Source organism: Manis pentadactyla, chromosome X (assembly GCF_030020395.1).
Source record: "Manis pentadactyla isolate mManPen7 chromosome X, mManPen7.hap1, whole genome shotgun sequence".
Classification (NCBI taxonomy): domain Eukaryota; kingdom Metazoa; phylum Chordata; class Mammalia; order Pholidota; family Manidae; genus Manis; species Manis pentadactyla.
The window spans coordinates 66,351,281-66,363,397 of record NC_080038.1 but is presented as its reverse complement, the minus strand read 5'-3'; the positions used below and the strand labels follow the sequence as shown (position 1 = coordinate 66,363,397).

General features: G+C 38.0%; 1 protein-coding gene and 1 long non-coding RNA gene across 6 annotated transcripts in view; one reads left to right on the top strand and one right to left on the bottom strand.

Annotated features, from left to right (window-relative positions):
- Nucleotides 1-12,117, top strand: part of LOC118931430 (uncharacterized) — a 31,367-nt gene that overhangs the window by 10,106 nt on the left and 9,144 nt on the right. For all 5 annotated transcript variants that reach the window (XR_008995133.1, XR_008995134.1, XR_008995135.1 and 2 more), the window contains exons 2-3: nucleotides 955-1,048; nucleotides 11,744-11,952. This is a non-coding gene — a long non-coding RNA (uncharacterized LOC118931430). The remainder of the gene's footprint in view (nucleotides 1-954; nucleotides 1,049-11,743; nucleotides 11,953-12,117) is intronic.
- The window catches only part of CHIC1 (cysteine rich hydrophobic domain 1), a 143,677-nt gene continuing 135,045 nt past the window's right edge, over nucleotides 3,486-12,117 (bottom strand). Inside the window, exon 7 of the mRNA XM_036923925.2 lies at nucleotides 3,486-3,847. The gene's annotated coding sequence lies outside the window, so the exon portion shown is untranslated. The remainder of the gene's footprint in view (nucleotides 3,848-12,117) is intronic.

Sequence of the window (12,117 nt, the reverse complement as noted above, 5' to 3'; positions counted from 1 at the left end):
TACCTCTTAGATTGAAGAGGTAAGGCCTAGTCATTTTGTTTGGCTATATGCCAAGGCTGGCAAATTGTTGATCGTTAAATCTCATTAAAAGCTTGAGCTTTTCAAGGCTCAAAAATTGGTGGTATAAACCTGATATGTTGGCTTTGTGTACCTTTTTATTCTATCTCTGCCCAAGAACAGGTGAGAATAGTGAAGCCTTTTTAGTATGAGGTATTTTTGGAACCTGTTTGGCAAGAGGGCAATGGAGGTGTGTTAAGTTTTGTAAGAAAACCATGACCTTGACCACTTTATGATGAAGTTGATATATTTTCTTCCCCTTCACCTTTTTCAACAGTTATCTTGGTAAACTAAAAAACAGCCTCCCAAATGTAAAATAAACATAAAAGTCCAGCCGAAAAAACATTTTAACATCAAATTTGACATATTTTTTGTGCACATCCATGTATCCTAGCAGGAGCAGGAAGAACCATATTAATGAGCTCAGCTCTCTTACTGCCCGTTTTAATTCATATCCACATTTTCTCATGGCTTGTTCTGCCCCCATCTTCTTTGCCCCCTGCCCCACTGCCTAAAGACATTATTTGTCTGATGGGTAATATACAAAGGGTCCTGAGCCTTCCTAGAAACATGGTCTATTACCACTGTTTCTGAAACTGAAGTAATCTGTCAGGGTGAAACACCTCTTAAAGGAACAAAACAAAAACATGTGTTTTCAGAAATACTGACTTAAGACAGTTATTTGAAATGTAAACATGTTTTCTAGGTTCAAGATGGTCTTTGTCAAAGATATATAATATTGTCTATAATTTATGCAGGACTTGGGGATCCATGAGAATATATCCACAAACCCCCAGGGTTCTTATCAACCCAATTTGAGAAACACTGGTCTTTGCTACTAATTATCACTCAATACTAATATACAACTCTAACTATTTATTGGAATATATTTTAAAGGGATGAATTCTGAGCCTGTTCTGTAACCCCATTCAAGAGGAAGGACGGATCAATTTTACGTGGATTGAGACCTACACTAAACCAGCATGCAAAGGTGAATCTTGGAGTTACATTTCAGTTCATATCTTAAAATAAAATCTCTAGCAGCTAGAAAAAGGCATGCTCTGGAAATGAGGGCATCTGAAAAATTTAGATAATTCTCATGTTACCAAATATTTATTTGGTAGTGGAATAAATAGCAAAACCAGAGAATGAGTCCTGTCAAGGAATTTCCTCTCATGGAGAATGCAGACATGAACGAGTCATTATAATGGCAGGCAACTGGATGAGTACCATAAAAATATTGGGAAGTTCTGTGGGGCATAGAGGAAGAAGAGTAGGGGAAACACTCTTACTGAGCAAAGTGATGGGGAGGGGAAAATGAAAGGTATGCTGAGGGAGCACCTTGGTCATTTTGGCTTGGGACATTTGACTTGGGATGCATATGCTGAGAGCTTACAGACACTGCAGTATTCCTTGCTTTTTGCAAGTGCATTTTACTGAAGCACACATTCTCTAAGATGGAGTGAATCATTATTCTTTTTCATGGGTTGGGGGCAGAAGGACTAAGATGCTCGCAAAAGTATGAAAATGTTCTGAACTGGGAGTGAGAATACCTAGCCTTTGATCCTATTTGGAAGGGTAACTATTTGGTCCTGGTTCTATCCTTGGATCAAATCACCATCCAGCTCAACTTCAGTGTCTAGGGACTGCTGGTGAATTAAGACAGGGACTTGATTTCAACACTTAAACCCCTGAAAATAGCATTTTGTCATTTGGAAAAATTTCAAAGGGTCCAAAAAAGCACCTAACTTTTTTGGTCATTTTTCTAATTGGTTACCATGATTTCTTTTCTGACTTTGCTCCTCCTAGAACCTTAAAATACAGGATTGGGGAAAGTTTTCTGATCTTGGTTTTGTGCATCTTTTCCCATATTCCCCCTCAGCTTTTCTTTTCATTTTTAATTTTGCTATTATTAATGTACAATTACATGAGCAATATTATGGTTACTAGACTCCCCCCATTATGAAGTCCCCACCACATACCCCATTAGTCACTGTCCATCAACGTAGTAAGATGCTGTAGAATCACTACTTGTCTTCTCTGTGTTGCACTGCTCTCCCCATGCCCCTGCAATACATTAAGTGTGCTAATCGTAATGCCCCTTTTCCTCTTTATCCCTCCCTTCCCACCCATCCTCCCCAGTCCCTTTCCCTTTGGTAACTGTTAGTCCATTCTTGGGTTCTGTGAGTCTGCTGCTGTTTGTTCCTTCAGTTTTTTCTTTGTTCTTATACTCCACAGATGAGTGAAATCATTTGATACTTGTCTTCCCTCAGCTTTTCTACTTATCTATAACTTACCTACACATTTCTCTAACCAAACCACCCTCTCCAAATTAAGTTATTGTAGAGGATCATAAGACCCAGGGCTGATATGATTAAGCTTTCCTAAGTTCTTTTCCGGGTATCTGGGCCTTGGTTACCAAATGTACACCTGGATAGGAGTTGTGACTTGAAATAAAGTATTAGAAATTGATCTGTGGTGGTTGCTAAAATAACTCTTACTTGTGAAAACTGTCCTGGAAAATTTTTACTAGCTTAAAGAGAAGGAAACTCGTATCTGAACTGGCCTGACTATTCCCTGAAGCCCTGTAAGCTTAGATGGCAAAGAGTACTGATGCATGTGGTTAAACAGAGCTAATGCCTTCCTCTGCGTCGTTGTACAGAATGGCTTGGAAGAAAACTTGATTTTCCCATTACCATATTTTTGGCCACAGACAAATAGCACTTAATGCCAGTGTCCTTCAAAATCCAACTCAAGTTGGATCTCAAGTATTTCAGACTTAGCTGGCCTGCTGAATTTAACAAGTTACAGTGACCATGCACAGTTATGTACCATTTTATTGGTGCCATTGAGTTGGCTACATTTTTGTTGGTGATTTAGGCTTTACTGGATTGCTCTTCCTTGGACTCTCTCCAAATTAGAGCACTGAGACGTGGAATGTTAGGCTCCTTGTGCATCCTGTACTAATGAGTCTGGTAACTCTTTCCTTTACTGTTTTGATACTTACATTGGAGATGAGATTTTCATTTGATTACGTTAGGATAAGGGATTGAAGCAAAATTTAAATTTGACCAGTGCTAGATTTCTTAGATGATAGATAGACTTTAAAATACTATTTTGTTTGACCAACTAGAACACTGTTCTTCTAGCTTCTCTGAAAATACAAAATAAGAGGCTATGCAGCAGACCCAAGTGATACCCTCTTGATGGATCAAATATGTAATCGAATACATGTAATAATTTCAAAATAGGAGTATGGCTGGAAGATCAGTGTATATTACTGAATCTCATAAAATGTCTAGTTTACTTTATCCATAGCTTTGAAAACTTTTGGCAGACTATATTTTTACGCTGTTAGTATGACTGCCATTGTGCAGTGTCAGTGAACATTACTCTGTGGTCTATATATATCATTAAAATTTTCCAGGCTTACATGTTTCCCTTGACTGAAAACTAGCTATTTACTCCCTGTTGCCTTTTTATAATGGATTGACTAGGTCCTTCCAGGAAATCTGTTGATGAACAAGAAGAACAAGAGTGTAATTGCTAATGTCTTTTAAGTAACTTTTGGATATTACGGATACTTGACTATTTGGGTTTCATGTATTTCAACTTTAGAACTGACAACAATTAAATCCCTATAAACAGACAAGAAAGAGAACAAGTTTTTAGGCCAGATAGGAAAACAATGATGGTACCTACTGTAGTAAAATCTGGAACATAGAATTAGCAGTTCTCAGGTTCCATTTTGCTTGCTTTTCAAAAACTGCGTATTATAATCCTTCAGCATCTAGTTGGGAGATTAAAGAAACAAACCATATTTAGAAGAGTTTTAGGGGTTTACAGGATGATTCTAAAGATAATACAGAGAGGCTTCCTGTATATCCCACACCCAATTTTCCCTGTCATCATCTTACAGTACTATGGTACAATTTGTCACAATTAATGAATATTAATACATTATTATTAACTAAAGTCCTTTCCTCATTTTTTCCCTAATGCTCTTTCTACATTCCAGGATCTCATCCAGGATACCACATTGCATCTAATAGTATGTTCTCCTTAGGCTTCTCCTGGTTATGACAGTTTCTCAGACTTTCCTTATTTTTGACGGCCTTGACTGTTTTTAGGACTAATGGTCAACTATTTTGTAGAATGCCCCTCTTTTGAGATTTTTCTGATGTTCTTCTCATGACCAGACTGGGCTTACAAGATTTTGGGGAGGAGAACGGACCACAGAAGTAGACAGCCATTTTTCTCAAGAGTACATACATCAAAATGGTATCACTGTTGATGTTGACCATGAGCACCTGGCTAAAATACGGTTTGCCAGGTTTCTACAAATACATATAAAATTACTATTTTTTTCCCCTTTCCATACTATATTCTTTGAAAGGCAACCAGTATGTGTAGCCAACATCTAAGGAGTATGGAGTTCTGCTCCACCTCTTTGATGATCAAGTAACTAAAATTGTTTGGAATTCTTCTGCACAGGGAATGTGTCTTTTCTCCTCGGTTTATGTATTTATTCAATAATTCATTTCTATCAGTATGGATTTATGATATTTATTTGATGCTCTGGGGTATAATCCCAATACCACTTCTGTTCAGATTGTTCCAGCTTTGGCCATTGGGAGCTCTTTCAGTCGGCTCCTTTGACATACCGCGACATTGTGGGTTCTGTTTTTTGTTTCAGCACTTCGCTTTTGACACAAGGTGCTCCAGGCTCATTTGTGTATCTCCTGTCACAGTCCTGGAGTTCATCATTTCTTCAAGGAGCCCTGACTCTTTTAATTGGAGAACAGTATTAGAAGTCAAGATCTAGGTGCTATGTATGTTCACTATTACTTGGGTATCATTGCTTCAACACTCTCTTAGGTGAGAAGAGGGAGGAGACATGTGTGCATACTAACTTGTGTATATGCACATATCTATATGTAACCATCTGTATCTATTTTAAGTTGAACATTGGGTTCACACTGATGTCTCTAACTCTAACCCATTACCACATGAATCACTGTAGTCTGCTCTCCTTGCCTATCTGTTCCTTCCCACCCCGATAGTGAGAAGCCTGACTTTGTTGGGAGATTTTTTATGTTCATATTAGGGTAGGTGAGTGAGTGACAGTTGCCTTTGATTAAGTTTAGGGAGTGTTTAGCTGTAGGTTGATTAAAAGTTCCTGTAACTAGAAGTGACTGTTCTACCCTAAATGTTTCTGCTCATTTTGAAACTTAACCATAGGTTGCAGAAACAAACTTAAGAACCACAATCTGTCCCAATTTCCATATTTTGCCCCTCATTTTCCAATTAAATTACTGTGATACAGCCAGGTAAGCTGTTCCTTAGGTATGCATTTCTTCCTTTTTTTCCTGAGAGCTAAAGTACCCTGAGAACACCAGAGGTGGAGAAGGGGAAAGGCATTTGTGTAGGGTATATGGAGTAGGGAAGAGCCACTTAATGACCTCTAGCTAATCTTCCAACATGCCTATTTAAGACCCAAGGGGTAGAGTCATTCCTTGGCAATATCCAAATGCAAATAATCCAAAGGCAATTTTCAGTGTTTTGATTTTATTCAGTTTCATTCAAGCTAATTGGTGTGTTGTTTTAAACAGTGTTCTGATGAATGTGATTGTTACATGTATTGCATGTGGATTATTAACTTAAATATTTTATGTGAGATACTAGTTTGAGACAGTGTTTCTGAAATCTGAGTAACAAGTTTGATAGTAGGAGCACTTGTCTCAAATTTCACCTTTTTCTCCAACATAAATTTTTTTTGATTTTGGTATCATTAATCTACCATTACATGAAGAACATTATATTTACTAGGCTCCCCCCTTCACCAAGTCCCCCCACATACCCCTTCACAGTCACTGTCCATCAAAATAGTAAGATGCTGTAAAATCACTACTTATCTTCTCTATGTTGCACAGCCCTCCCCGTGCACCCCCCACACTATACATGCAAATCGTAATGCCCCCTTTATTTTTCCCCGCCCTTATCCTTTCCTTCCCACCCATCCTCCCCAGTCCCTTTCCCTTTGGTAACTGTTAGTCCATTCTTGGGTTCTGTGATTCTGCTGCTGTTTTGTTCCTTCAGTTTTCCTTTGTGCTTATACTCCACATATGAGTGAAATCATTTGGTACTTGTCTTTCTCCACATGGCTTATTTCACTGAGCATAATGCCCTCTAGCTCCATCCATGTTGTTGCAAATGGTAGGGTCTTTTTTTCTTATGGCTGAGTAATATCCCATTGTGTATATGTACCACATCTTCTTTATCCATTCATCTACTGATGGACATTTAGGTTGCTTCCATATCTTGGCTATTGTAAATAGTGCAGTGATAAACATAGGGGTGCATCTGTCTTTTTCAAAACTGGAGTACTGCATTCTTAGGGTAAATTTCTAGAGGTGGAATTCCTGGGTCAAATGGTATTTCTATTTTGAGCATTTTGAGGAACCTCCATACTGCTTTCCTCAATGGTTGAACCAATTTACATTCCCACCAGCAGTGTAGGAGGGTTCCCCTTTCTCCACAATCTCGCCAACATTTGTTGTTGTTTGTCTTTTGGATGGTAGCCATCCTTACTGGTGTGAGATGATATCTCATTGTGGTTTTAATTTGCATTTCTCTGATGACAAGCGATGTGGAGCATCTTTTCATGTGTCTTTGGCCATCTGAATTTCTTCTTTAGAGAACTGTCTATTCAGCTCCTCTGCCCATTTTTTAATTGGATTATTTGCTTTTTGTTTGTTGAGGTGTGTGAGCTCTTTATATATTTTGGATGTCAACCCTTTATCGGATCTGTCATTTACGAATATATTCTCCCATACTGTAGGATACCTTTTTGTTCTATTGATGGTGTCCTTTGCTGTACAGAAGCTTTTCAGCTTGATATAGTCCCATTTGTTCATTTTTGCTATTGTTTCCCTTGCCCGGGGAGATATGTTCAAGAAGAGGTCACTCATGTTTATGTCTAAGAGATTTTTGCCTAGGTTTTTTTTTTAAGAGTTTTATGGTTTCATGACTTACATTCAAGTCTGTGATCCATTTCGAATTTACTTTTGTATATGGGGTTAGACAGTGATCCAGTTTCATTCTCTTACATGTAGCTGTCCAGTTTTGCCAGCACCATCTGTTGAAGAGACTGCCATTTCCCCATTGTATGTCCATGGCCCCTTTATCGAATATTAGTTGACCATATATGTTTGGGTTAATATTTGGAGTCTCCATTCTGTTCATTGGTCTGTGGGTCTTTTCTTGTGCCAGTACCAAATTGTCTTGATTACTGTGGCTTTATAGTAGAGCTTGAAGTTGGGGAGGGAAATTCCCCCCCCACTTTATTCTTCCTTCTCAGGATTGCTTTAGCTATTCGGGGTCTTTGGTGTTTCCATATGAATTTTTGAACTATTTGTTCCAGTTCATTGAAGAATGCTGTTGGTAATTTGATAGGGATTGCATAGAATCTGTATATTTCTTTGGGCAGGATGGTCATTTTGACTATATTAATTCTTCCTAGCCAGGAGCATGGGATGAGTTTCCATTTGTTAGTGACCTCTTTAATTTCTCTTAAGAGTGTCTTATAGTTTTCAGGGTATAGGTCTTTCACTTCCTTGGTTAGGTTTATTCCTAGGTATTTTATTCTTTTTGATGCTATTGTGAGTGGAATTGTCTTCCTGATTTCTCTTTCTATTAGTTTATTGTTAGTGTATAGGAAAGTCACAGATTTCTGTGTGTTAATTTTGTATCCTGCAACTTTGCTGAATTCCTATATTAGCTCTAGTTTTGGGGTGGAGTCTTTAGGGTTTTTTATGTACAATATCATGTCATCTGCAAATAGTGACAGTTTAACTTCTTCCTTACCAATCTGGATTCCTTGTATTTCTTTGTTTTGTCTAATTGCCGTGGATAGGACCTCCAGTACTATGTTGAATAACAGTGGGGAGAGTGGGCATCCCTGTCTTGTTCCTGATCTCAGAGGAAAAGGTTTCAGCCTCTCGCTGTTCAGTATGATGTTAGCTGTGGGTTTATAATATATGGCCTTTATTATGTTGAGGTACTTGCCCTCTATGCCCATTTTGTTGAGAGTTTTTATCATGAATGGATGTTGAATTTTGTCGAATGCTTTTTCAGCATCTATGGAGATGATCATGTGGTTTTTGTCCTTCTTTTTGTTGATGTGGTGGATGATGTTGATGGATTTTTGAATGTTGTACCATCCTTGCATCCCTAGGATGAATCCCACTTGGTCATGGTGTATGATCCTTTTGATGTATTTTTGAATTCGGTTTGCTAATGTTTTGTTGAATATTTTTGCATCTATGTTCATCAGGGACATTGGTCTGTAGTTTTCTTTTTTGGTGGGGTCTTTGCCTGGTTTTGGTATTAGGGTGATGTTGGCTTCATAGAATGAGTTTGGGAGTATTGCCTTCTGTTCTATTTTTTGGAAAACTTTAAGGAGAATGGGTATTATGTCTTCTCTGTATGTCTGATAAAATTCCGAGGTAAATCCATCTGGCCTGGGGGTTTTGTTCTTGGGTGGTTTTTTGATTACTCTAACATGAATGTTTTAAGAAAAGTTGGATGATTTGTTCAGTGATCAGTGACGTAGTATTTATAAAGTCTACAATTAGTATTTTGCTATAATTGATTAAACTTGTCCTTCCTAAAAGAAAACATTTATGCATCCTTTAAGTTCATGGAAATAATTTTTAAGCTAAAGTGTGTGAACAAAAGGGATAAGACCTTTTGCTTAGGTCTAAAGTACAATTACAAAACACAGCAGGTGTGCAAGATAGTAGCAAATAAAAGGCTACTAAACTGTGAAAATGGTGTCTTTATGGTATAGCTTCTTTACAGTGTGGCACGTCTGTACTGTCCAATGTGCTGTTAATAATGCACTTAACCAAATTTCTCTTTTCAAACTGCTGCAAAATCTTAAAACATAGAGCAGGGCTACTTGTCTTTCATTTGGTACAAAACACATTTACTATGTAAATTCTTTAAGTTTTCCTCTATTCTTTAAGCTCCAGGCAACAAAAGTAGTACCATTTATCACCAATATGGCCATGAACCTTCCATTATGAAGTAGTCATCTAACTGCTTCAAACTACCTTTATGGTGAAATGCAAATAGGGTAAAAATTTTGTAGAAAGCTCCTGTGCCCTTGAGAATCCTTGCTCAGCCTCCACAACTTAAAGACCCCTGAGCTGAGAGAAGACCAGGGCTTAAGTACCACTTGGCCACCTACTGGCTGTGTAACAGTGAGGGAGTCTCATCTTCTGCACTCCCAGTTTCTTTACCTAGAGAATAAAAATTTTGGATTACACAATCATTAATACCCTTTTTAGCTGTGATGATTCTGTGCTTGTCTAGAGTTTGAGTATTTGAACTAGCTGGCTGGCTATATGCCACTTGGTTTTTATGTGTAAAGTACCTTGATGTTTTGTTGGTCTGCAAGATGACAGATAAGAGTCTAAAAATTCTTGTCAATTAATGAGATGTATGGTTCTCTGCCAGTTCTAAAATGATTCCCCTTAAGGGGAAGGGAATGTTCCTTGAATTCATGTCATTACTCTAATAACAAAATCAGAGAGCTTCGATGCTAAAGCAGCTGTGTTCAGTAAATATGGTTCAGAATGGCTCAGAAGATCTGGGTACACTGGAAAAGTTGTTTAGTTACCTTAACTAGGCAGTGTATAAATGAAGTTGAGCTTGGATCCATTACTTTGAAAATTCTTCAGGTAAGTTTGCTTGCAGATGGAGTGTCCACTTAACAATCATTAATGGGGTTTCAGAAAGGAGCAGAGTAAATAACATAAATATGTATGAACTACCATGTTTAACTGGAAGCCTGTATGTGGGAGTGAAGTATCTATCTAATCTTAGGTTAAGTAAGGATGGGGAAGGATATTGCCGAGAGACTTTGAAGCCTGTTCTGTTCATACTGAGAACATCACAGAGCACCAGTTTGGCTTTACTGGACATCTTATCTAGGAAGTAGAGTGAAATAAGTGACCTTTTACAAACTACTGTTAGACTTTATAATATGGTAATTCCTGATCATGAATCTGGAAAGCCATACCTAGTGCTTTTCACATCATTATCTTACCATACAAAGTGCTTTTAAGTTTGCAAACCTGGCTTAGACCTGCTTCAGTTTCACTCCTAGCCTGTGGTAAAGGCAGCTAGCCAATTAAAAATGGTCAAGGCAATTGTACTTCCACACAGTAGTAGCAATTGCTCTGCTGCCCTGCTTCTTGAAATATTTTCAGCAAGAGGTTCACCTTTGGGCCACAGATTTAGTCAGACCTTGAGGTGCGTGTTGATTTGACCCATATTTTCATTTAGTTCTTTTTCTACACTAGCCTAATCCTGTGAAACTGCTAGTGCTTGCCATTAGAGGATCTTTGGGAGACCAAACAGGCTAGAGAGGAGATACAGAAGACATCTATATATATATATGTACTTTCTTGAAGTATTGTTATATAATTTTACATTGTTTTCATGTACACAACACAGTGGTTCTACAGTTACCCATATATTAAATCCTTACTCAACTAGTGCAGTTACTGTCAACATAGGAAGAGGTTACAGAATCACTGGCTATATTCTCCATGCTGTTCTACTATCCCTGTGACCAGCTTACATTATGATTGAGAATTTTTGGAAGACACTGGTAGTAAGTGCTGAATATTTGTTGATGAGTAGTACTGGCTTGATCAGTGTCATGGGCCTGTTTCAGCAGGCCTGATTCCATTGTCACTGTCATTCCCTTGCTTTAAGAAGTTTGAGGGTTTGTTATTTGAAAAATGCATGACATTGCAAAAAAAGTAGAATAATAGACCTAAGGGACTGTGTAAGCTATTTATTGGATCCTTAGCCTTTTTTTTCCTTTTGCATAGATTTGCTTGGCTATAATAATAATGGGTTTTATATGCCTGTAACCATTCTTGATTTCTCTGAATATTGCGAGACTTGGGTGGTACATATATAAGCTGTTCAAAAAATATACCACATGAATTGAATTGAAAACAATTGTTTATCTTGGCAGTGCACGAGCATCTTACTACTTAATGTACAAATTCAAAGAGGAGAATGCTAGACAACTAGGTGAGAGAGAGGCACTTTGTGGTAGATTGCTCAGTTCTTAAAATAGTGCTGTAGAAAAGAAGCCTGAGGCAATCTTAAAATTCTTACAGAACTCAACAGTTAGAGCACATTGGAGCTTTTCTAGGGTAGCCTGATAGCTTCCTTGGTTGAGAAAGCTAAGTTCTCTGTTATTTCCCACCCCTTGATTTCTTGACACCTGCCCCACCCCCGAATCTATATTTTGTGATGAGAACACAAAGTCATTAATAATCTACACTCTAGAGAATTTCTCATCAGTGGAGACTGTAAGAATAAAGGACAGTATGGGAATTTTGGTAATTGTTCATCTCTGAATTGGTCTTGGAGATACGGAGAACTATAAGGAATGGAGCTAGAATGAATGGAAGAATTTGCATGTTGCTAGACTGGTAGCTAGAATACAGAGTTCTACACATTTCTAAATCTCCACCTTTCAATACATCCAAAGGAAAGGGTAGATACAATTTAATTTAACCACTAGTTGCTTATTACAACAGACTTTTCCTAGTGTACTATGTTTCATTAACTTATTTTTCTTTTCTCTCTTCTCTAGATCTTCCTCGGAAGAACAGGCTTGTTGCTTTACAGTGTTAGGGACCTATTCCCTTTGACGATCCCTAGGTGGAGATGGGGCTTGAGGATCCTCCATGGGAAAAGCTCACTACCACTGGGCAACAACCCGAGGCCACAACATTCTACCAAGATTTCTTTCCTGGGCCCAGTAGGAAGATGAAGTCTCAAGACAACCAACACACATCAGAGGTGGGTAAACTGTCCCTAGAAACATAATACATAGTCTTTAATTTTGATGTTGTTTTCTAGTATACTGTATTTAACTTTACACTAAGATTGTTTTCATTGTTACCACTGTGTCTGCTTTGGTAAAAAACAGCTTCCTAGCTAAGCAATTAGGTGGAAAGCAATAGG